General features: G+C 45.7%; 1 long non-coding RNA gene across 1 annotated transcript; it reads left to right on the top strand.

Moving 5' to 3' along the window:
* The first annotated feature begins 14,836 nt into the window (after window positions 1-14,836).
* LOC136505770 (uncharacterized) lies at window positions 14,837-18,413 on the top strand. Its single transcript, XR_010771311.1, has 3 exons — window positions 14,837-15,446; window positions 15,562-17,875; window positions 18,326-18,413. It is a non-coding gene; the product is annotated as an uncharacterized lncRNA (long non-coding RNA).
* The last annotated feature ends 6,451 nt before the right edge of the window (window positions 18,414-24,864 follow it).

The following is a 24,864-nucleotide window of genomic DNA, read 5'->3' as shown; positions in this document are numbered from 1 at the left end:
GGCTACTCTTGATTCACTAATGAGGCTACTCTCTTGGATTATCAAATCTCAATCATCTCACTAGGACCTTGCTCTTCTTGGCACTCACAAACGTGTTTCTCAGCTGTTGGAATGAGCAAAAGTGACTCCACACACGAGTGGAGCTTCTATTTATAAGGCAGCCTGAAAAACAAACCGTTATGAGCTTCTACGGGGTGACCGGACGCTCTGGTCGTACTGACCAGATGCTCCAGTTAGTTCAACCTATGAACCAGTGAAAATGTGTTGACCGGATGCTGGAAGGGTCCGGTCACCACTGACCGGACGCATCCGGTCGCATTAAACCCTTACTGGAACCTTACTGTACTCAACCAGATGTTGAACCCCTAGGCTCCGGTCAGTACTGACCGGACACGTCCGGTCGTAGATTCCCTTCTCTGGAACCTTACTAGAGTCGACCAGACACTGCCTCATAGCGTCTGGTCACTTGACCTCTCCAGCGTCCGGTCACACCGAACGTAGTCTATTGATCAAATGAACTGATGGGACCCTACGGCCAGTGTCCGGTCACACTAGAGCCAGCGTTCGGTTAGCATTTGACCCTCCATTCACTTCCAACTCTCGATCATAAGTGAATGAAGTTTGCTCCAAAGGATCTTAGGCATTCGTAGGAGCTACCTAGAGCTAGTTTTAACAAGTGTGCACCACACCTAACTCACTAGACTCACCTAGGTCAAGCTACCCATCCATACCCCCCTTAATAGTATGGCCAAAGGAAAAACAAAGTCCTAAACTACTCTAAGTGTCTCTCCAACTCCAATCGACACTTAGAACTAGTCATCCTTAACCTTGTCGTCCATCCTTTGAAAACCAAAACGATTTCCATCATAGGGGTATGACAACCTTGATTGCCCAATTGATCTCTATTACCATGACCTAACTTAATTGCATCTGCAAAACACACATTAGTCATAGTAATCTTGTATTGTCATTAATCACCAAAACCTAACTAGGGGCCTAAATGCTTTCAATCTCCCCCTTTTTGGTGATTGATGACAATACCACCTCGAGTATGTGAAAGAGTGAGGTTTTTTACGGGCTTGGTTCATATAAGCTTTTGTCGATAAGAACAAAAGTGTTAGTCAAGCTTATATGACCCAAGCCAACACAATGTACTCAAAGGATATGAATTAAGCATGAGTACGAGTAACAAAGCTCATTTGCATCAGAGTATAAACACGGAAGCAAAGGCAAATGAGCATAACACAAGTGATATGACATATAAATAATGTAAAGTAGAGAGCACACATGTCATATATCACAATCACGTAGATATCACTATCACATAGATATAATAATATGCATGAAAGTAACACACGAATGCATAATAGTAATAGTGTATCACACAGATAAAACTCCAAATGTATATAATAAGCTAATACTAGATAACTAGCTCCCCCTAAATGTCGCTCCCCCTAAGTCTACATACTCGAACCCTCTCCCCTTTGGCGTCAAACACCAAAACCTAAGGGTCGGTTGGCGGGGCTACAGTGGACGGGCCGGGCGCTGAGGTACGAGGAGCAAGCTGGAACTGGGCGCCATCATCATCTGACCCTGAGCTCTGTACTGACTGACCCTCTATGGCAGGAAGTGTCGCTGAAGCGGTCTGGGTCTGAGCTGGGGTAGGTGCTTCCTGTGAAGCTACTGGTACATCTGTTGTAGGATCTGAAGAGGTGACAGACGAGGGGAGCCGCTGAGTAGTCATGACAACTAGAGCTGCTATAGAAGGACCGGTGGCATGCATATGTGGAGGTGTAGGCATGCCGGTCAACTCACTGAAGGATGCTCCAAGACTCCTAGAGACTAACATGTCAGGCACAAAAAGCGAGGAAGACTGATCCGGTGAGAAGCCCGTATGATATGGAGTGAACTGTGGGGCAACCACTGGTGAGGACAACCACTAGGACACCTAAAATGTGGCTGAAGCAAAAGGAGCTAGAGGCTATCCCTGACTCTGAAGCCCACTGGGTTGACTGCTAGAGTCATCATAGTGGTGGCAGGCTAGGCAAGCTGGGGCGAAGGCTGTGGCTGTGGGGCCCCAAGTGCTATAACTACATGCTGCATAAATCCCATGAGCTGCTGCTGCATAAGTATCTGCTGCTGATGAAGGAGCTGCTGCTGCCTCTGGAACTCGTCCTGATGAGCCTAGAACTATGCGAAGTTGGCAGCAGTCTCCTGTGCCTGTCGTGCCTGATCCTGCTGCATCCGCTCAAGAATAGCAATCAAGGCGGGGTCCGTCTATGGTGCGGGTGGAGCTGAGCTGGAACTGCCGGCCTCTGCATCATGTCTGCGTGGAGGCATCTGAGGAATCGGCTGATAGTCATCATCCGAACTATCACTGGACTCGGTCATCTCCTGCTGTGCCTCAAGCTGCTCCTCCTCAGTAGTAGCTATGCCTCTGATGATCTCGACCTGCTAAGCTGCTGACTCTGGAACATCTGGACGACGACTAGGATGAGCGGGTGCCTGTGGTGTGCTATGCTAGATCCTCTGTGCCATGTTATAAGCCAGAAACTCAGTAGTGGCACCTCTGTATTCTACAACCATCTCAGGGGTCCAAACCTGCACAGACCGGAGCATCAGGAATGTAATCCAATGTGCATATGGAAGCTATCTATGACCCTTGAAGCCCTTAGCTATAGTATCCTCCATCTCTAATAGAAGGAGGTCCCAAATGTCGAACATGGTCTGCTGCATCAGGGTGTTGAGAAGCCAGAGCTATAAGTGAGTCAGACCCTCTCTGTATCCCAATCTAGGAAGTAGTGTCCTTCTGATGATAGTCTCTAGTACTCGAGCTGTAGGAGTCAGGTCACTAGGGTTCCTCCTTGACCCCTCACCAAAGGGCTCCTTGAAGCAATGCCGCACAAGATCAGTAGGGGGCACTAAACCTCCATGAGGATGCCTAGGAGGCTCCTGCTGTCCACAACATACTTCATGCAATCTGACAGGCTAATCCTATAGCCTCAGTATCTCCCGGGCCCTGAAACTCATCACCCTGTAGTCTCTGCTGTTGAATGCAAAGTGTATAAAGTTATGCTGCAGATCAACGTAGAGTGAAGCATAAAATTGCCGAACCCAAGATGGTACATATACTCCTATCCGGCCAATCAGATCTGTCAGCCCCGGCAAATATGACAAGTAGGGGCGGATATGCTCTCCGGCTGCTGCCATAATAGACTCTATACTATAGACTCTCTGAGATCTGAACACTGCCCCACTGTTGAGATAAGCATTATAGAAATCCTCCTAGAGCGGTATATAGAAACCCTATGCTGCTCTCTCATCCCTCCTCAGAGGAAACCACACGTCAAACTCAACAAACCTCAGCTGGCGAACCTATCTGGCTATGGCGGCCCTCAAGTCAAGGTGTACCACTAGAGGCGGACCCTGTGGTCTAGGCGATGGGCGTGAACCCCTACACTATGTAGCTGGCCTCAGTGGAACTGTAGCACTGGTACGACCAGAGTGGCGTAGCTAGGGTGCCGGCTCAGTCTCCTCGGCCTGCTGGCCCTCCTGAGTCTCCTAAGCTAGCTGAGGCTCTGCTGGTAGGGGCTACTACTATGACTCCTACTAAGACTCCCCCTGACGCTGAGGCTCCTCAATAGCCAGACGATGTCCTGCCATCATGACAGTCCTAGGTGGACTACCATGAAGTCGCTCAATCTCCCTAAGTCTGCCCTGAGCATCGGGTGCCAGATGATCTGCTATGACAACTCCACTACGAGCACCACCTCTCTCGGCACGCTCTGCAGCCTCAGCAACTGCTGCTGCTCTTGCTATCTCTGCGTTGGGGTACTTGCACTTCTTGGATGTCACCTGCTTCGTTGCCTTGCCTTTCGATCCTGTAGACTGGCGAGGCGGGGGCCTCCGATCATCATCTCCTAGACCACCACCAACATTCTTCGTGCGAGCCATCTGATCTGACAAGAAGATGAACTGCCACTGACAAAGATCAATTGTCAAACTGACACTCCCGAGGCTTGGCCTCGATCTGTACTCGCGAGCTTGGCTCCGAGTTGTCTGACAACTACCACAAGAACCTCAACGGCACTGACTCGCTACATGATGGAATAGATGGATATACAAATAAATACAATATATCTAATAGATGCGAAAGACCTAGGAAGCAAGCAATGTAGGTACGAAATTGAGACAACGGGCATGCTACCTGACGATCAGCGAACCAGGAAAAGAGGAGACGTCATGCAGGGAAACACTGAACCGGCTAGGGTTAGGGTTCTCGAAGCTCTGCAAAGAATCAGCCAGGGATCAGCGACAATGACAAAGTTAGGGTTGCTGCGCTGATGCTAGGTAATCTGATGAATCGGCAGAAGGGCCTTACCGGCATGGAGGTAGGGCTAGGGCACGGCAGATCGGCGCGGTGGAGCTGCTTGCTGGCTGGAGGCGCCGGATGCATTGGCTCGGCTCCGGCGGCGCTGAATCGCGAGAGGCACGCGGGAGCAGAGGACGGTGATGTGGTGACGCATGGTGGCTTGAGCGTACAAGGAGGCTCAGTGGGAGCAAGAGCAGGGCGGACGGTGGTGGCGCACGGCTGTAGTGGATGGCGACGCGTGGAGCTGGACGGCGGCGTTAGCATGGGAGGCATGCAGAGAGCTGGTGAGGCATGCTGTGGCGGCGTTGGCGGCTAGGGCATCGGACTGGATGGGGTGGTACGACCGGATTGGATTAAATAGGTCCCCCAATGCAACAGATAAGGAAACGGAAGAAGAGTCCTGATGCCGCGCGAGATCCACTGACCAGACGCTCCGGTGGTAGCGACCGGACGCTACCACCCAGCGTCCGGTCGATTCTAGAGAGGTCCAATTCCTCTGGAATCGAGACCAGACACGTCTAGTGGTCCATGACCGGACACAGGCAGGGTCCAGTCAGTACAGCCTGTTCCTTCTTCAAACGACCGGACGCTAGATCTCTTCCTGACCGAACGCACAAACACAGCGTCCGGTCACTCCTTTAGTAGCAGTTCACCTCCTGTGAACTGACCGGACGCTGGACAGCAGCGTCCGGTGCAGCGTCTGGTGGTCCTTTTCCAGCAAATCTTCAAAGTCCCTTCACGCTGCCTGTTCCCAATCAAGTCCCAATTTGAATAAGATCCAAATAAACACCAATTGGGACTGATGTGAGTGACCTCTCTTAAACCCTCATATTTTTCAAAATATTTTGCCTTAGGCTATAATTCTTTTTAAGAAGATAGGCAATAAGAGGGCAAATGGAACAAAACGACAAAACAACATCCATGTATATGCAATACTTTGTAAGTAAATCTAGTTTCTTGTCCAGTTTGATCCAAGGTTAAGCTTCTTCACACGCTTTTCGGTGGTTATCTTAACCATGTTAGACAAGCCCTATATGCATTGCCAAAAATTAAACATGTTGTATATTATAATGAATGCAAGGGATAACACAAGCTCAATTTTTAGTGAAGTTGCTAAAGTCAAGTACATTGAGCTCATTCCGCAATCTACAAAATGTAGCCTCATCTAGCGGTTTAGTGAAGATATCCGCTAATTGATTTTCGGTTCTTACACCTTCTAGTGATATATCATTTTTAGCAACATGATCTCTTAGAAAGTGATGGCGGATATCTATGTGCTTGGTGTGAGAGTGTTGAACCGGATTATTTGCAAGTTTTACCGTACTTTCATTGTCGCACAAAAGATGTACCTTTTCTAGAACTACACCATAGTCTAGCAAAGTTTGTTTCATGTATAAGATTTGTGCACAACAAGCACCCGCAGCAATGTATTCCGCTTCGGCAGTGGACAAAGCCACACTATTTTGTTTCTTAGAGGACCAAGACACAAGTGATCTACCAAGCAAATGGCACCCTCTGAATGTGCTCTTTCTATCCACTTTGCATCTGGCATAATCTGAATCAGAATAGCCAACTAATTCAAATATAGCTCCTTTGGGATACCAAAGGCCAATGCTTGGTGTGTACTTGAGATACCTAAGGATTCTTTTTACGCAATTAAATGTGTTTCCTTAGGACTAGCTTGAAATCTAGCACACATACACACACTAAACATGATGTCAGGCATAGATGCGGTTAAATATAACAAGCTACCAATCATAGAACGGTAGAGAGTTTGATCAACCGTGTTACCTCCCTCATCTAGGTCGAGATGTCCATTGGTAGGCATTGGTGTCTTGATTGGCTTACATTCATCCATCTTGAATCTCTTGAGAAGATCTTTTGTGTATTTCTCTTGAGAGATGAAGATGCCTTCTTTCATTTGCTTGACTTGAAAACCAAGAAAGAATGTAAGCTCACCAATCATGGACATCTCGAACTCCTTCGACATCAAATCACCAAATTCTTTGCATGAGTCTTCATTTGATGATCCAAAGATGATATCATCAACATATACTTGACAAATGAAGATATGCCCATCAAGCTTCTTGGTGAATAGTGTGGTGTCGACCTTCCCGATAGTGAAGCCCTTCTCAATGAGGAAGTCCCGAAGGCGCTCATACCAAGCTCTTGGGGCTTGCTTAAGCCCATATAGTGCCTTAAACAACCTATAAACATGATTAGGATATATAGGGTCTTCAAACCTGTGAGGTTGATCAACATAGACTAGTTCATTAATAAAGCCATTTAAAAATGCACTTTTCACATCCATTTGATATAGTTTCATTTCATGATGTGATACATATGCAAGAAGGATACGGATGGCTTCTAATCTTGCAACCGGTGCAAAGGTCTCTCCAAAATCCAAACCTTCAGCTTGAGAGAACCCCTTTGCAACTAGTCTTGCCTTGTTCCTCACAACAACACCTTGATCATCTTGCTTGTTGAGGAACACTCACTTTGTTCCAATGACTCTTACACCTTTTGGTCGCTCTTTAAGAGTCCAAACTTCATTGCGAGTGAAGTTGTTCAACTCTTCATGCATGGCATTGATCCAATCTGGATCTTTGAGAGCTTCTTCTACCTTGGTAGGCTCATAGCAAGAGACAAAAGAGTGATAAGCAATAAATGAAGCAAGTTTTTTAGATCGAGTCATTATACCCTTTGATGGACTCCCTATGATGAGATCTTGTGGATGATCTTATAGGAGAGGTGTATTTCTTCTATTGACCACTTGAGGAGGAGGTTGTGGAGCATCAACATCTTATGCTTGTACCACCATTTGCTCATGGGAGATATGAGTATCTTTATTTTCTATTCTCCCATCTTTTTCACCATCTTGTGGCACACTTGATGAAGAAGGTTGATCAATGACTTGTACATCATCTTCATCATCTTTTGGCTTGATGTCTCCCACCGGAATATTCTTCATAGCCTCCCTCAATGGTTCATCACCTACATCATCAAGATTCTCATGTGCTCCTTGGGAGCCGTTAGATTCATCAAATTCCACATCATATGTTTCTTCAACCAAGCCGGTGTCATGATTAAATACTCTATATGCTTTGGACTTTGATGAGTAACCAACAAGAAAACCAATATCACAACATCTTTGGAACTTCCCTAGGTGTTGCCGCTTCTTGTAGATGTAGCATTTACAACCAAACACCCTAAAGAAGGAGACGTCTGGTTTCTTCCCATTGAGCAACTCATAAAGAGTCTTGCCAAGGAACTTTTAAAGGAATAGGCGGTTTGATGCATAACATGCGGTGTTGATTGCTTCCGCCCATAGAGCTTCGGGGGTGTTGTACTCATCTAGCATTGTCCTTGCAAGAGTGATCAAAGTCCGGTTCTTCCTCTCAACTACACCATTTTGTTGTGGAGTATAAGTTGCGGAGACTTCATGCTTGATCCCAACTTCATCACAATAAGCTTCAATGTTTGTGTTGTCAAATTCTTTTCCGTTGTCACTTCTTATCTTCTTGAGCTTCACTTCAAATTCATTTTGAGCTCTCTTGGCAAACTTCTTGAAGCAAGATGCAACTTTGGATTTGTCATGAAGGAAGAATACCCATGTATACCTTGAGTAGTCATCAACAATCACTAGACAATAGAGATTTTCTCCCAAACTCTTGTATGTTGTTGGTCCAAATAAATCCATGTGTAGGAGTTCTAGCACTCTTACGGTTGACATGAAAGCTTTGGTTGGATGAGTATTTGCAACTTGCTTGTCGGCTTAACATGCACTACAAAGTTTGTCCTTCTCAAACTTCACATCCTTCAACCCTCTCACCAAATTATTCTTCATAAGCTTCTTGAGTGAGCTCATCCCAACATGAGCAAGTCTTCTATGCCATAGCCACCCAAGTGTTGTTTTGGTGAATAGGCAAGTCTTCAAATTTGCATCTTCAGAGGTGAAGTCCACTAGATATAAGTTGTTGTATCTAAATCCATTGAATATCACTTGATTGTCATCTACCTTGAATACAACAACCTCCTTCTCGGTGAACAAGCATTGGAAGCCAAGATCACACAATTGTCCAACGGATAGCAAGTTGAAGCTCAATGAAGCAACATAGAGCACATTGGAGATGGAATGATCATTTGATATTGATACTTTGTCCAATCCTTTAACCTTGCCCTTTGAGTTATCTCCAAATGTTATTTTCTCTTGTCCATCTACCTCTTCATCTAGTGAGGTGAACATACGAGGATCACCGGTCATATATTGAGTGCAACCACTATCAATAACCTAATGACTTCCACTGGTCTTGTAGTTTACCTACACACAAGAGATTCAAGCTTTAGGAATCCAAACTTATTGAGGGCCCTTCGCCTTCTCAACAAGTGACTTAGCCACCCAAATCTTCTTAGGCCTATTCTTGTTAGGGGGACCTAAGAACATGACTTTCATCTTTCTACTAGAGTCCTTTCTAAGCATGTAGTGAGCATTGAAGGCAAAGGGTCTAGCATGCTTGGGCAAGGGTTGTGGCGGTGGAGTTTGACACTCATGAGCAAAGTGGCCTTCTTGTCCACACTCAAAACATCTCTTTGGCTTTGGCTTTGGCTTTGATTATTGTTGTTGAACTTGAGCCTTCTTCTTCTCTATACTTGCCACATATCCAATGCCACTTCTATCCATCTTCATGACGATGTTCATGAGTAGCTCACTTTGGAGGTGCTTGCCTCTAGCAAACTTGCTCAATCCAATCTTGAGATGCTCTTTCTTCAACTTGAGCTTCTTATTTTCTTCCTTTAGAGCATCATCTTTCTTCTCTTCCTTGAGCTTCTCATTCTCAAGAATCAACTCTTTGTCATGATCAAGAGTTTCTAGCACAATGGTGTTGTGGCTTTTCATTTCTTCAAGATCTTTCATGAGCTTCTCATTTGTGTTCTTGAGCTTGACATATTCATCATAGTCATTGCACTCAACCACTTGCTTGCCTTTGCCACTAGATCCTTGTTCAATGCTCTCATCAATCAAATCATCACATGATGTAGCTATATCAATCTTAACAACATGGTTAGTAGCATCATGTGGCTCATTTGGTAGGAATTCCTGAGCAATGACAAGAGTATCATGATTGATCTTAAGAGTTGTATACTCATCTTTTAGCTTGTTGTGACTAGTGATGAGCTCATTGTGCACCCACTCAAGTTTATCATGTTTATCTTTAAGCTCTTTCTTAGAAGATTTGAGCTCCTTGAGTTTGGATGATATAGCATCATTAGTTTCTCTAAGCTCATCATTAGCCTTTTCCAATGTATCGCACTTAGCTAAGAGTGAATCATTTTTAGCATCAAGCTTTTCATTTGTAGCTCTACTCTTTCTAATGATCTTAGTGTATTTTCTTAGTATTTTGACAAGATCATCATATGTAGGTGAATCATCATCATCGTTATTGCTATCATCATCACTAGCTTGCTCATCATCACTACTATCATCATTCTTAGTTACCTTGCGTTCACCCTTGGCCATAAGGCATAGGTGTGTAGAGGATGATGGCGATGGTGGCGGTGAAGATGCAAGATCAATAGCAATGGCGGCCACCTTCTCATTGTCACTATCATCATCGGATGATCCACTTGATGAATCAATGTCCATGAGCCAATCACCGACAATGTAGGCCTTTCTACTCTTCTTCTTCTTGTAGAAGTCCCTCTTTTTGCCATCTCTTTTCTTGTATGGCTTGTTCTTTTTCTTCTCATCTTCATCTTCATTGCTTGAGTCATCTTTCTTATCCTTGTTCTTGTTCTTGAACTTGTCTTTCTTGGGCTTTGTGCATTGATGAGCTAGATGGCCAAGTTCACCACAATTGTAGCAATCCATCTCGGAGATTGGCTTTCTTCTTGAGCTAGTGAAGAACTTATTCTTCTTGCCGTCAAACTTGATGCCACTCTTGTTTAGCTTCTTTAGCATCTTGGCGGTCTTCTTTACCATGAGAGCAAGACTTTCTTCATCATCTTCTTCATCACTTGAGCTCTCATACTCAAGTCTTGCTTTGCCCTTATCTTGGCTAGCTTTGAATGCTAAGTCCTTCTCTTTCTTCTTTGTAGAGGATGAGCCATCTTGTGGCGTGATGTGCATGTACATCTCATGAGCATTGATCTTTCCCAAGATTTGTGTCGGTGTAGCGGCGGAAAGATCACCTTGATGTAGCATGGTCACAATGTGCCCATATTTGTCAATGGGGAGGACACTCAAGATCTTTCTCACAACGTCGGATGGAGACATTTGAGTAAGTCCAAGCCCATTGACTTCCTCTATAAGAATATTTAAACGAGAATACATCTCATTAGCACTTTCTTTGGGAAGCATTTCAAATGAATTTAGCTTTTTAATCACAAGATGATAGCGTTTCCTCATGCTCACTCTTGGTTCCCTCATGGAGCGCACAAACGTCCGACCATAGTGCATGGGCGTCTTTGTGGTTCCTTACATGGTTGAACACATCTTTGCAAAGGCCTCTAAAGATGGTGTTGCGAGCCTTTGCATTCCATTTTTCATAATTAACCTCATCGCCTTGTAGGTTAGTAGCATCCCGAGGTTTTGGGAAGCCTTGTGAGGCGGCTCTAAGAATACCAATGTCTAGAGCTTCTAAGTACGCCTCCATGCGGATTTTCCAATATGGAAAGTCATCTCCCTCAAAGATAGGAGGAGGTTCATCCCCGTGAGACATCTTGCTCTAAGCGGTTAAGCTTAAAAACATGAGCACGAGGCTCTGATACCAATTGAAAGGATCAAGATGCCCAAGAGGGGAGGGGGTGAATTGGACTGATTCTAAATTTTCTTGCAATAATCAAATCCTACGGTTAGCCCAATTAACCCCTTATGCCTAGAAAATTGTTTCTATTAATCTAACGCACAATGGACTTGCAACCTATGTTCCAAACTTACTCTAACATGGCAATTCTATGAATGTAAGAATAAGTATTGGATTGCTCAAAGTAAATGCTCAAAGTAAATAGAGAGAGAGGAACGCGGCGATGTTTTGCCGAGGTATCAAAGAGTCGCCACTCCCCACTAGTCCTCGTTGGAGCACCCGTGCAAGGGTGTACCTCCCCCTTGATCCGCGCAAGGATCAAGTGCTCTCTATGGGTTGATTCTTCGACACTCCATCACGGCGAATCACCCAAAGCCGCTCACAACTTGAGTTGGGTCACCCACAAGCTCTGCCGAGTGATCACCAAGCTCCCAATCACCACCAAGCTATCTAGGTGATGGCGATCACCAAGAGTAATAAGCACGAACTCTCACTTGATTACGCGAAGCCTAATGAGAAGATGGATGCACACTTGGCTACTCTTGATTCACTAATGAGGCTACTCTCTTGGATTCTCAAATCTCAATCACCTCACTAGGACCTTGCTCTTCTTGGCACTCACAAACGTGTTTCTCAGCTGTTGGAATGAGCAAAAGCGACTCCACACATAAGTAGAGCTTCTATTTATAAGGCAGCCTGAAAAACGAACCGTTATGAGCTTCTGCGGGGTGACCGGACGCTCCGGTCGTACTGACCGGACGCTTCGATCAGTTCAACCCATGAACCAGTGAAAAATGTGTTGACCGGACGCTGGAAGGGTCCGGTCACCACTGACCGGACGCGTCCGGTCGCATAAACCCTTACTGGAACCTTACTGTACTTGATCGGACGCTGAACCCCCAGGGTCCGGTCAGTACTGACCAGACACGTTCGGACGTAGATTCCCTTCTCTGGAACCTTACTAGAGTCGACTGGACGCTGCCTCTCAGCGTCTGGTCACTTGACCTCTCCAGCATTCGGTCGCACCGAACATAGTCTGTTGATCAAATGAACTGACCGGACCTTGCGGCCAGCGTCCGGTCACACCGGAGCCAGCGTCCGGTCAGTATTTGACCCTCCATTCACTTCCAACTCTCAATCATAAGTGAATGAAGTTTGCTCCAAAGGATCTTAGGCATTCATAGAAGCTACCTAGAGCTAGTTTTAACAAGTGTGCACCACACCTAACTCACTAGACTCACCTAGGTCAAGCTACCCGTCCATACCCCCCTTAATAGTACGGCCAAAAGAAAAACAAAGTCCTAAACTACTCTAAGTGTCTCTCCAACTCCAATCGACACTTAGAACTAGTCATCCTTAACCTTGTCGTCCATCCTTTGAAAATCGAAATGATTTCCATCGTAGGGGCATGACAACCTTGATTGCCCAATTGATCTCTATTACCATGACCTAACTTAATTACATCTGCAAAACACACGTTAGTCATAGTAATCTTGTATTATCATTAATCACCGAAACCCAACTAGGGGCCTATATGCTTTCAACATTGACACCTATGTTTGCTGGTTATCTGGATTCTGAACCTGCACCTACACCTTCAGATCCTAATAAGGTTAAGTATCATCTTGTACATCAACGTTGTGCTTGCCATATTATTAATCTGATAGTAAAATCTGGCTTAAAAAAAGTTCAAACCTTACACTGAGGATTTTAGAACTGCTATTAACTTTTTGAATTCATCTAATCAAAGGATTGCTTTGTTCAAGAACTTTTGCATTGCTAAGGGTGTTAGACCTAGAAAGTTTAGTTTGGATATGGATGTTAGATAGAATGCTACACATCTTATGCTTAAACACCTGCTTTCATATAAGGATGTTTTTTCTATGTTCATTAATTCTAACTATGGCTCAACGTTATTAACTGCAAGTCACTGGTATATTGTTGATAAAATACTTGAATTCCTGGAAGTTTTTTATGACTCCAAAGTCACTCTTTCTGGTGTTTACTATCCAACTAGTCCACTTATTCTGCACCATCTGCTAGATATTATAACTCATTTGCATGAAAGTTCAAAGGATCATAATCTGTTTTCTATTGTCTATCCTATGAAGCTTAAATACCTAAAATACTGGAAAGACATACCTCTGCTGTATTCATTTGCATTCATTCTTGATCCTAGAGGTAAAATGAGAGGTTTATTTAATGTTCTTACCATAATGCAACCAAAAACTAGTTTTGACTACAGTTCTTATTATGGTATTGTGAAAACTGAAATTTTCAAGTTGTTTAACAAGTATGAAGAAAAGTTTGGTGCAGCTAGGTCTCAAAGGAGGGTTGCACATCCTGCAAACATCACAGGTAAGAGGAAGCAGGCACGGGGAAGAATTTTTGGAGGCCCTAGAGCATTTGGTGTTGTTGGACCTTCCCCTGCCTCTGCTCCCAGTCCTTCTTTATCTACTTCTGCTGCTGCTTGTGAGTTATCTGCTTATCTGGACAGTGACAATGTCACTACATATGAGGATGACTTTGATCTACTTCTCTGGTGACGTGACCATAAGCTAACATATCTAGTGCTTTCTATCATGGCTAGAGACATTATGTCAGTTCCTGTTTCAACAGTGTCTTCAGAATCTTGTTTCAGCTTGATAGGAAGAATACTTGAGGAGCGGCGCCGTCGACTATTGCCTAAACATGTGGAGATGCTTGCTTGCATAAAAGATCGGGAGCTGGGGGAAAGAAGATTGCAGCATGATGTTGACAACCAAGAACTGGTAGACTCCTTCGAGCATCTCTATCTTGATGAAGATGCATCTACTTCTGGTTCTGGGGCTCCTTCTGCTAGCATATCTGTACCTGTGGCTTCTACATCTGGTGGTTCTTGAGTTGAGAGTTGAGATTGAGACAGTGAGAGTGTGAGACTTGAGAGGTGAGCTGAGAGCCTGAGACTTGATTATGATCCGTATCTGTGATGTGTGATGTATCATGTAAACCTTTGAACATGTTTAAGACTTATAAGAGCTGTGCTGCACTCTTTTTCCCTTTCTGGGGTTTCTCACAAGGGTGAGTTTTACCCAGAAAAATTTTTAATGAAGCAGCATTGCACACAACTCAGTTATCCTTTTAATTTCCTCTTGTTCTCTGTGTGTATGGTTTTTTGTTTTGGTTTGAAGCTCTTCTGGAAAAAAATACTTTAAATTTGAATACTTCTTATTGAGATGAATTTTTTGATGTGTTTTGAACTCTACGGGCCTCGGGCTGACACGACCTGGTGATTTGGCCGTGCCTAGCAGGCCGGCATGGCACGGATTTAGGCCCACAGGCCCGTGCTCGAGCTGATGGCAAAGCACGAGGCCCGCAGCAGCATGGCACGGGAGGCACGACGTGCCGTGCCGGCCCGACATCCTCCGGGCCGGCCTCCCGTGCCGTGCCGGCCCGACATCCTCCGGGCCGTGCCGGCCCGATGGCCAAGTATATGTACACTGGATAGGCTATGGCGGTGCACCGTCTGTGTCACCGTCACGGTCACCTTCCCTCCAACAGAGCTTGTCCGGTGACCATTTTGAGAGCACAGTAAATTTTATCTGTCACATGGGCCCGTGCAGTCAGCTGCTCTTTCCTTTCTCCTCCGCCCGCGCCCGACTCCACCCAAATCGCCGCACAGGCATCGCAACCGTATGACGCCGTCGCGCCCGCTCCACGCCCAAGCCACCACGCTCCTCCTCCCTGACCGCCATGCCTCCTCCTGCGCACCAGCGCTCGCCCGCGCCCTTTCCTCGCCGCGGCCGCACCCTCACTCACTCGCGCACGCACGCGCCCCCGTTTTGTCGCCGCCGCGTGCCCACCATCTCCTGCTGTCGTGCTTCCTCCTTGCCTCTGCGGCCTCGTCTCGCCCAAGCAGCGCCGTGCGCTCGCACCCTCGCCATCTCTCAAGCGCGAGCCATGCCCGAGGTCCACGGCCCACCTCTGCGTCCCCTGGAGGCCGAGCTCGACGTCATCGCCTTGACCTCTCCTGAGCTCGCTTCCCCATCTTCACCGGCGATCATGTGCTGTGGTTTTGTGCTATGTGCTCGCCATCAGGCGTATATCTTGGCCGGCAGCCGTTTCTTCTTGGTGAGCACCTTTCCTGCCCGCCATGTGCTCGACGAATTGCCGCAATCAGTTTTCCTTGCTGTGTGCTTGCACTTTTCTGTCACATCCTTCGGCAGTTGACGTGTGTGGCCCCTGTGACCTCCTTTCCTACTGCTTGGTGGTCGGATCGTTGCTATTGTCAGGTAGCAAAGCCCCTCATTTCACTTCCTCATCTAAAATTGCTTTGCTTCACATAGGAAATTCTCATCTCTAGAAATTAAATTGCTTATATATATTTCCACCTATTCCATCATGCAGTGTGTCAGTGTGTGAGACATTTTGGTCAGTGGGCAGTGACAGTTGAACTCGGGGCCAAGTCCGCGAGTACGGAACGGAGGCCAAGCCTCTTAAATGATAATTGGGCAGGATGACTTGAGTCAGGGGGAGTTCTATTGCTTGGCAGTGATTCTCTGGCAGCTGATTCTTGGCAGTTGATTTTGCAGTGTCAGTGAGTGCTTGTCTCAGTGGTATTCTTATCAGTTGCAGCGATGACGCGATCAAAGCGCACCGATCCGGTTCCTCCTGCTGGTGGGGGTGGTGACGGTCAGGACCCTCGTCATCCGCCGAGGGACAAGGGCAAGGCGAAGGTGATTGAGCAAACCAAGAAGCGGAAGAGGCAGCACCGAGAGGTCGAGCAGGCTCTAGCAGCAGCAGCAGCTTACGACGGAGGTGTGAGAGGTGGCAGGAGTGGTACTTTGAGGATTGGTCCTACAGCTACAGAGACTCAGCAGTCAGAGCCCTAGCAGACAGAGACGCCTTATCCTCGTCGGTCGTCTCGTGCACGCACCACTGTGCACCCGACGCCGAGTCAGCGTCAGCAGGAGCAACCAGAGGACCCCAAGGAGGACTTGCCTCTAGTGCCACCTAGACGACGCTTCAGAGAGCGTGACGAGCAGGGTCTTGAGCATGTTCAGGAGGATTGAGCTTCGTACAACCATAGTCGGACGTGTCTGTCGTTTCCGGAACATCCCGCTTGAGGAGTGGCTACCTGTAGAGATTGAGGAGACTGCTTCAGAGCCGTTCAGCACGACTATTCAGGAGTCGTTCTATAGAGCACAGGTGCTTGAGTGAGTTGGTTTGAGACCCCATAGAGTTTTGGACTTGGCGTATCGGAGGTGAGCAGCAGGCACTCATGAAATTTCACAGTGCATCACCTACTTGCCCAGACTGGAGGAGCTGATGTGCAGATCAGGATTATACATGGATGAGTGGGTCAGAGTGTTCTAGGCCACAATTTGGGTTGACCCAAGCCACGAGTTCATTCCGTTCAGGTTTGAGGGCGAGACCCACAGGATCTTCACTAGTGAGATTCGTTAGCTGTACGGGTTTCCAGAGACACCAGTCAGACTACGCAGTATGTGCTATGGTTCAGCAGACCCTCCTAGACGGCCTCACGGCGGGACGTAGCCTCCAGCAGCCCACGTAGCAGCCATCTTCCGTCCGCCATTCGACGAGGGGTCCCGACGGAGTCCGCAGGACATGACACGAGTGGCTCAGGTGCTTGAGGCAGCTATAAGGAGGACACTACTTCCATGGGTTGGTTTCAGAGTGGCCCTAACCCACCTACAGCAGTGGCTACTTGGCGCTCTTGTGTCTCACACAGTGTTTGATGTCGTGGACTTTCTGCTCTGTGAGATTGAGGACACAGTGGTGGATGGATGCAGAGCTCGTCTTCAGCTTCCCTACGCTCACTACTTGTCTCATCTTTGAGAGGCCGATTCACCATCCGCGGTATGTTATGACTCGTGACACTCATGCCAGAGCCTTCATGACATACAAGCCAGTAGCCCTTGGGATAGACGAGAGACACAGAGAGCTTGAGCCTGTTGAGCTGCCAGGGACGGAGGACCCTCAGGACGAGTCAGTTAGAGACACTGATCAGTAGTATGATGATGATTTTGATGATGATGACGACGACGACGAGCTACCAGGTTTTGGGCCACAGCCTCGGCCTATTTCACCTCGACCCCATGACCACGAAGCTAGTGGTTCCCGCTTTGCTCCGCCAGTTCCTCCAGTGACAGACCCTACCCTGGCAGCTTTACTTCAGCAGATAATCACTGAGCAGCAGAGACAGGCCGCCGAGATACAATGTTTAGCAGCCGAGCAGCACGACGTGAGGCAGAGGCCCGTACCGAGTAGGCCAAGCTAGGGCAGTAGATGCTTACCTTGTTTGAGAACATCCAGGCTCGGCAGGATTCTTTCTAGGACCAGATGCTTGCTAGTGAGGCACGCCACTTTCACTACTTCGAGCACATTCTGCAGCAGACCGGTATCTCTCCTCCACCGCCTCCAGTCCAGATAGCAGCTCCTGCACCTGTTCAGCAGGTTTCTTTGGCCCCAGCTATATAGTATAGCGCACCTTAGGGTCAGAGCTTTCCTCAGGTGTCTCCGATCCACCCCACGACACTCGACTTCACCTCTCCAGCAGTTCAGGGTGTGGATCCGAGGATTATCGGCGTGTCTCAGCCTCTCCCGCTTACTGCTACTCAGACACAGTCGATGATCGTGGCGACTACAGCAACTCTGACTTCTCGGACAGTCTCCGTTGTATATAATTATTATAAGAAAGGTAAAAAAACAAGTCTTCTACTTCTAGTCCATTAGTCCTGAAATATAATGAATTATGACTTCTAAATTCTTTATTGAAATATAATACATTTTATATGGTGCTCATGCACAGATTTAGCAAAGTTTGTTAAAAAATTATAATTTAAGGAGCAACTTCTTATTTGGGTTTAATCTATGAGTATAAATTATTTGAGTATTCTTTTAAGTTGTCTTTAAATTTTTAGAATACATTATATTACAGCTTATGTAGTGACACAACATTACATATAGCTTTTGTCGAAGCCAAGATTACAGATAGCTTATCATATAAACAAATCAAAATAACCTCAGTCCACTCTGTTGTTCCATCCACACTACGCACCTTCTGTTCAATCACGCATCGACACGCAAGCATTGGCACGAGTTGTGACGCAAGTGTGCTGATTAAAGATTTTTTTTTCTCGAATACCAGGACAGCTGCGTATCATTGTACTATAGAGAGGAAAAGAAAAGACCAGAGTACATTACCAATTCATACCGGTACTATACATGAGAAGGTTAGACACTTACAACAATATCACCTATATAAAACATATGGCTTGAAGGGACCGTGACGCCTGAGAGGGGGGTTGAATTAGGCAACTTAAAAATCTAACTTAAAACTATGGCTTCTTTTTCTAACCCTATCAAAACATATGCAATAGATAAACTATCTAAATATGCAATTATGGTTTTGCTAGTGTGTTGCTATCTCTACCGCAATCGTAGTAAAGTAAACAATGTAAAAGCGGAAGCTAAAGAGCAAGGTAGAGATATGCAAACTCCCGTCGACGACTCCGGTATTTTTACCGAGTTATCGAGAAGCGCGCAAGCTTCCCCCTAGTCCTCGTTGGAGCCCCTCGCAAGGAATCCCTCACAAGGGCCAAGCTCCCAGTCGGGTAACTCCGTGGATAGCCTCGGGCCTTCCCCACGCGCAAGTGGGTCTCCGATGTGCCTCTCGGCAAGCCTCTCCCGGATGCTCCCCGCCGTCTTCACTATCAAGCTTCCGGCCGAAACGCCGCGGGCCTTGTTCCCTCCGGTACACGGTGGCGGCCACACCACAACCGCGGTTGGTGTGATCTCGCAAGACTTCAAGCCCCTCCGATGTACAACACTTGTGCTCGCAAGCACGGGGTGGCAAGAGGTATGCAAACCTCACTAAACACTAGGCATAAACCTAGAGCAAGCGCATAAGCGGTGGTCTAATCAACCTAAGTACTTCGCAAAGTACTTATGCTAATCACCTAATAAAATACTAAGCACTATGCATGTGGAGATCACTAAAATGATGTATCAACACCCTTGGTATGTTTCCTCAGCTCCACACACTACTCAAATGGCCGGTTGGGGGTTGTATTTATAAGCCCCACTAAGAAAGTAGCCGTTGGGGTCGAATTCCCGCGAAACTGCTACTGACCGGATGTTGAATCGTCCTGACCGGACGTGTCCGGTCTTCCCGACCGTTGAGCCGTCAATATGCTGATTGGACGCTGGCTAGCGTCCGGTCGCCTGCCACCGGACATGTCCGGTCGCAGATGTGCCACTCTGGAACCTTTCTGTACTCAATCGGACGCTGCGTTCCTGCGTCCGGTCGGTTGCCGTCAGCGTTCGGTCCTCGCGTCCGGTCGCCTGTCTGCCGAGCCACCGGTCCAGCGTCCGGTCGCGCTTCCAGCGTCCGGTCCTTGCGTCCGGTCGCATCTGTGAGCTCGTTTCTTCGTAATCTTGCGTACGGCTTGGTTCCTATCTTCATGCTTCGACTTTGCTTGATCTCTTGGGTCTTTTCTTGTGCTCTTAAGGTCTTGCTTAAGATGTTGATCATCGGATCATCACGTCGCCTTCGTCCAAATCACGTCTTGCATCCTATTGAACTACAAAATAAATACTTGCAAATTCATTAGTCTAATTTGGTTGTGTTGGTCATCAAACACTAAAATCCAAAGTAAATGGACCAAGGGTTCATTTTTCTTACAATCTCCCCCTTTTTGGTGATTGATGCTAACACAACCAAGGCAAGCAAATAATAAGAATTTGGAAGTTAAAAACTACCTACTTGCTAGGATGCAATGCAAAAGGGCAAGTTCATTTGATACTTAAAGATTCCAATTGAAACTTTTACTTAAAAGCTTGTCTTGCCCTTGCAAATGTCCCCATGTAATATTATGGATTAAAGTCTAGCTTTCTAAAAAGTTTCTCCCATTACTTAGACTAATCCATAATTCACTTTTCTCCCTTTCTCGGACCTTACCACTTGTAGACATCAACTTGATGCTTGCCTTTGGTCCTTTAAATTCTCCTTCTTTGGCATCAAACACCGAAAAGGAAGACATTAGTAGCACAAGGGAGGGTCAAATTTCATGATCCTTTGTATAAGAGTGAAATGGATCACAAAATTTGACTCTCACATTATATAGACTAAGCTCCCCCTAAATATATGCATACATATGGTAGAAAGCAAAGCATATGCATAGTTAGCAATTTATTGTACAAGGGAGTTTAATCTATATAATGCACGGAGAAAGCATATAAATATGAAATGAAAACAACATGATTATGCCAATTGAAGAATGATGCTTAACTCCGGGGACTCCAATTTCCTTACAATGAGACTATTACACATGTGATAGGTTTGAAAAATTGCTACCATTTGAAAAAGTGTCAGTCTCAAAGCATCCAAGTTGTAGAATAGGCTTCCCCTAAATTTATGCACACAAGTGTTGAATACTTGTAAAATTTGTGCACATTTATTTAAGTATCAAAATACCATTTGAAGGATGATATTTGGGATAGATTCTCTACAATTTGGACTTTGGCACATATTAGATAAATAATTGTAAAACAAGCTATGTGCCGTGCTCCTAAACAATTTTAAACCATGTAGGTTTACTCCAAGGGTTGATCATGAAACAGAGCAAGCCTATCATATGATATACCTATTGAATGCATGATAAAAGATTAAGCATGTAAATGCAATCATAGACATGAAAGATAACTAGATGCTTTAAGAGTATATCAATTGAAAAACAAAACCAATTGAAATGAATACTAAAAGAAAGTAATGACATCCAGTTACCTAACATGGGAAGGAGAATTTGGGTCCATTGTATTCACTAACCTACTTAGCAATGACTTTGTCCATCATGATGCACCCCATGAAATGCACCCAAACTTTGCCAAGTCTCCAAATTCCCCGATTTCCAACGGACTCCTCACTTCCCTTTCGGGATCCAAACCTTCTTGGTGCTCTTCATGTTTGAGATGATCTCCTTTGGCACTCAAAAGCGTTTGACCCTATTGTTGGCTTGCTTGTTCACCTTGATGCCACCACTTTGTCATTTTTCTTCTTCTTTAAGAGATAAGGTGTAGAGGCCTTCTTGTCCACCATGTTGGTGTAGGTGTTGGAGAGCTTGCTTGTTTGCTTTTTCTCCTTCTTCTTTGCTCCTCCCCCATTCTTCACCTTGCACTTATAGGACTTGTGACCTTCTTTGTGGCACACGTAGCAAACCACGGTTTGTCCTTCATCAAGCTTCTTCACTCCCTTGACGGTGTTATCTTGATGAAGTTGGGTTTGCTTCGCATTGCCTTTCACTTGAGTCAAGTCCTTGGTGAGGCGAGCTACTTCTTGCTTGAGTTGCTCATTCTCTTTTGCAACCTCTTGTGTGCATGTATCTACAATCACTTTCTCAACATAAGCTTGGTTGCACAAATGTGTCTAAACATAAATCATTGCAAGAGGTAGATGCATCCTTTTTAATTATGTCATTTCTTTTAGATGCCTTGGTGGGGGTATTTTTAACGGCCTCAAGATTAGCAACTTTATTTGTTAGCTCATCACAATGTTTACACATGATTTCCATTTTAGCAAGCAAACTTTGATAATCATTTTGTAAGCTAGCTAACTTTTCTTTTAATTTTTAATTTTTCTTTTCAAGTTGCTTATCATTAATTGTGCATGCACTTGTTGTTGCACTAGCCTCAAGTTGCTCAATTTTAGTAGATAGTTCAATATTAAGATTTGCAAAGTTTTCATATTGTTCAAGCAAATTCTTGTATGCTTCTTGTGAACTACCTAGCTCTTCTTTTAAAATTTTAAGCTTCTTTTGTTGGCTAGTGCAAACTTTAGCATATTTAAGATTTTGTTGCACAATTGTATTGTAAGAAGGCAAATCATCATCACTATCACTCTCACTAGAGGATGAGCTTTCGTTACCTCGTGCCATAAGGCACACACGAGAAGAGCTTGATGATGAGTGCTTGTGACCTCGCCTCTTGTGATGGTTTTCTTCTTCACTTGAAGAATCATCCCATGACCTTATCGTTGTGAGGGCTTTATTCTTGCACGCCTTCTTCTTTGTCTTGGGTGTGGGCTTGTTTGGACAAACTTCCATAAAGTGCCCTAACTCGCCGCATCCATAGCATCCCCTCTTTCTTTGCTCGTTTCTTTGATTAGTGAAAATGAGGTCTTGAATTTGGATTGGCACACCCTTAACATTAAGCCTTACGATCATCTTCTCCACCTTTTTGATAAGTTTGATTGATTCTTCATCAAGGTCGGAGGTGGAGGAGGAAGATTGATCATCATCACTTGATTCTTGTTCATCATCATCATCATCATCCTCATCTTCTTCTTCTTCTTCTTCTTCACTTGAGGAGCTTGAGCTTGAGCTTGACTCAACTTTCTTGCCCTTCATCTTTTTCTTCTTGCTACAAGCGAGAGCTTTGCCTTTGCTTGATGAAGATGCTTCTCCTTGACCCATCTTACGTGACATTTCAAATGCCACTAGCTTGCCAATGACAATGCCCGGGGTCATGGTGCTCAAGTTCTCTATGTTGTGAAGGATGGTGATGATGCTTGCATATTTCTTTTGTGGTAGAACGGAGATGATCTTCCTTACGATGTTCGCATCATCTAGCTTTAATAATCCTATTGAATAGAGCTCATTGATAATTAAATTCAATCGAGAATACATATCACGAACAAGCTCATCATCATTCATAGCAAAGGAATCATAATTTTGCTTGGATAGACAATGTTTTTGCTCACGGACATTACTTGTGCCTTCATGGAGCTCTTGGAGTTTTAACCAAATTTCATATGCCGTATTTAAGGTGAACACTTGGTTAAACACATCCATGCTAAATGATTCAAACAAGCAATTCTTAGCTCTAGCATTGAAATACATTTCTTTTTTGTCACTCTTTGTGGGTTTTTCGAGATTCTTGATGGGTTTTATCCCGTCACGAGTGACTCTCCATACACCCAAATCAACCGCCTCAAGGTGGCAAGCCATTCTAGCTTTATAGTATGGGAAGTTAGCGTCGTCAAATTGTGGAGGCCTAACGGTATTCATCCCAACCACTCTACAATAATGTCGGCTCAACGGCGGTTAAGCCAAAGGTCCAAATATGAGCCAACTCGCTCCGATACCAATTGAAGGGACCGTGACGCCTGAGAGGGGGGGTGAATTAGGCAACTTAAAAATCTAACTTAAAACTATGTCCTCTGTTTCTAACCCTAGCAAAATCTATACAATAGATAAACTATCTAGATATGCAACTATGGTTTTGCTAGTGTGTTGCTATCTCTACCGCAATCGTAGTAAAGTAACAATGTAAATGCGGAAGCTAAAGAGCAAGGTAGAGATATACAAACTCCCGTCGGCGACTCTGGTATTTTTATCGAGGTATCGAGAAGCGCGCAAGCTTCCCCCTAGTCCTCGTTGGAGCCCCTCACAAGGAATCCCTCACAAGGGCTAAGCTCCCAGTCGGGTAACTCCATGGATAGCCTCGGGCCTTCCCCACGCGCAAGTGGGTCTTCGATGTGCCTCTCGGCAATCCTCTCCCAGATGCTCCCCGCCGTCTTCACTATCAAGCTTCCGGCCAAAACGCCGCGGGCCTTGTTCCCTCCGGTACACGGTGGCGGCCACACCACAACCGCGGTTGGTGTGATCTCGCAAGACTTCAAGCCCCTCCGATGTACAACACTTGTGCTCGCAAGCACGGGGTGGCAAGAGGTATGCAAACCTCACTAAACACTAGGCATAAACCTAGAGCAAGCGCATAAGCGGTGGTCTAATCAACCTAAGCACTTCGCAAAACACTTATGCTAATCACCTAATAAAACACTAAGCACTATGCATGTGAAGATCACTAAAATGATGTATCAACACCCTTGGTATATTTCCTCAGCTCCACACACTACTCAAATGGCCGGTTGGGGGTTGTATTTATAAGCCCCACTGAGAAAGTAGCCGTTGGGGTCGAATTCCCGCGAAATTGCTACTGACCGAACGCTGAATCGTCCTGACCGGACGCGTCCGGTCGTCCCGACCGTTGAGCCGTTAATATGCTGATCGGACGATGGCCAGCGTCCGGTCGCCTGCCACCGGACGCGTCCGGTCACAGATGTGCCGCTCTGGAACCTTTCTATACTCGATCGGACGCTGTGTTCCTGCGTCCGGTCGGTTGCCACCAGCGTCCAGTCCTCGCATCCGGTCGCCTGTCTGCCGAGCCACCGGTCCAGCGTCCAGTCGCGCTTCCAGCGTCCGGTCCTTGCGTTTGGTCGCATCTGCGAGCTCGTTTCTTCGTGATCTTACGTACGGCTTGGTTCCTATCTTCATGCTTCGACTTTGCTTGATCTCTTGGGTCTTTTCTTGTACTCCTAAGGTCTTGCTTAAGGTGTTGATCATCGGATCATCACGTCGCCTTCGTCCAAGTCACGTCTTGCACCCTATTGAACTACAAAACAAACACTTGCAAATTCATTAGTCCAATTTAGTTGTGTTGGTCATCAAACACCAAAATCCAAAGTAAATGGGCCAAGGGTCCATTTTCCTTACATGGCTGATTAAAGATTTCACCTATACCCTATGCCGATTTTTTAGGAAAGAACTTATGCCGAATGGTTAATTTTTATTTTTATTTTTTTTGATACAGAAGCACAGTTAATATGATGCACATCCAGGTAATGAGTTT

Source organism: Miscanthus floridulus, chromosome 14 (genome assembly GCF_019320115.1).
Source record: "Miscanthus floridulus cultivar M001 chromosome 14, ASM1932011v1, whole genome shotgun sequence".
In the NCBI taxonomy this organism is placed as follows: Eukaryota; Viridiplantae; Streptophyta; class Magnoliopsida; order Poales; family Poaceae; genus Miscanthus; species Miscanthus floridulus.
This window is presented reverse-complemented; position numbering and strand designations above follow the sequence as displayed.